The following is a 2093-nucleotide window of genomic DNA, read 5'->3' as shown; positions in this document are numbered from 1 at the left end:
AAAAAGTTCAAATTTAAAAAAATCAGAATTGTATACAGAGAGATATCATTTACCACATTAACAGACTTGAAACAGGCAATTTTGTGGCTGGAGAAGGAATGGTAGCTCCTAGAGTAGGAAGGGCAGATGAAAGTTTTCGAGTGGGAATAAGTATACAGTATAACAGGAGTTCTGTTCTTGCTTCCCGTAAAAATCAGCTCTGTCTAGGACTGCAGCTTTCTTGACTTGTTCCTAAATAACTGTAAATGATGAGCTCAACACATGGAAAGGGAAATGATCGAAAGGTGGGAGCACTAATTATCACATCTACACATGGGTGTATAGGCCACAAGTTGATTCTGAGTGTATTCCTCAGTTGACATCTACCTTATTTTTTGAGGGTCTCACACTAAACCTGAAGTTCAGGAGGGTCATATAGAATGGTTGGATGGCAAGATCCAGAGAAGCTCCTTTTACTCCCTCACCAGTTCTGAGAATATAAGGATAAATCATCACAATCAGCTTCAGAGTTTAGTGCTGAAAATCAAGCTAAAACACATATTCTGTGAGGCAGGCACCTTACTACTGAACCATCTCCTCAGCCCTGAATTGTAGCACTATTCATTGTAAATATTAATAAAAATGTTGTAAACTATAAAACTAGCATATATATCACACAATAATGTTTAAGAGAACAAGTATTGTCAATTCTGTACTTTTAAACTTGTCAATATGAAAATGAATGCTACATGTCTTGTCCCAAGTATGTCTCTAAAAATAAGCCTGTTATAGAGTTGGGCAAGTTGTGAAAGAAGAAAGATATGGGAAGAGATGAGGGAAGAACATAATGATCAGAATTCATTATTAAAAAAAATTTCAATGGTTGAAAAACTCTGTATGAGATAAACACCTTTGATTCTGTCGCTGGGCAGATAATAGCAAGAGTTTCTTTCATGGTTCAATATCAGCTTGGTCTACATAGTGAGTCTACCAGAGTGGCCCTGTGTAAAAGACAGGAAGAAAGAAATTCAGCCCCTCTGCTTATAAATAAATATTTCTACATGTGGATGTGGTAGTGGTGGAGGTGTTGGAGGTGGTGGTGTTGTCTGTGTGTGTGTGTGCGTGCGTGTGTATATGTATGTGATTACACCATTGAATGTTACTGTTGGAGTGTAATTATATTTGTGGCTGTGTCTGTAATTGTGACTCTGTGTGAGTGTGGATGTGTGTGTTGTGAAGTTTGGCTGTGCCTAACAGTGTAACTGTATATGTGACTATGGTTGCAGTTGTGCATACTGTCATCATCCCCACCCCCATTCTCTCATCAGAAAAATTTTTAACTGACCCAGTCTGTTACCTATTGATGTAGTTAGCAATATAGAAAGAAAAGTGTTTTTGTAATCTTAAATACTACAGACCATCATGGAGGAAAATTAGGACGTGAAATCAAGACCTAAGAAACCAAAAAGTGGGAACTGAATGAGAGATCACAAATAAACTCAATTCATGCCTTTAATCCCAGCACTCAGGAGGCAGAGCCAGGGGGATCTCTGTAAATTCGAGGCCAGCCTGATCTACAAGAGCTAGTTCCAGGACAGGACCCAAAGCTACAGAGAAACCATACCCTGAAAAACCAAAAATAAGTAAATAAATAAGTAAATAAATAAATAGATAGATATTTAAACCCAATTCGTAGGCTTGTTTTCCATGGTTGTGCAGTCTGCTTCCTTATAAAATGCAGGAACACCTGCCCATGGATGGCAACATCTACATCTGTCCGGCCCTCCTGCATCAGTCATTAATCAAGAAAATTATATAAGTCTTATATGAAGATCAATCTAATGGGGTTATTTTTTCCAAATAAGGTTCCTTTTTTTCATGATAACCCTAGTCTATATCATATAAAAAAAAAATCTGACCACCACACAAGTGGATAGGCTGTTACTGTTAATTCTTTCTACATGACCCATTAAGTGAGTATCCATCTATCCACTTTACATAATTAATCAAATGATTGAATAAACCCTTAAGAATAAGGATTCACCTCTCAAATAGAAGATAATAATGAATAATGTGTGATTGTATCATGAATGAATTCCCTTTGCAAATGTTGT

This window comes from Microtus ochrogaster, unplaced genomic scaffold (genome assembly GCF_000317375.1).
Source record: "Microtus ochrogaster isolate Prairie Vole_2 unplaced genomic scaffold, MicOch1.0 UNK155, whole genome shotgun sequence".
NCBI classification, from domain to species: Eukaryota; Metazoa; Chordata; class Mammalia; order Rodentia; family Cricetidae; genus Microtus; species Microtus ochrogaster.
The sequence above is the reverse complement of the archived record's forward strand: the minus strand, read 5'-3'. Positions refer to the sequence as shown.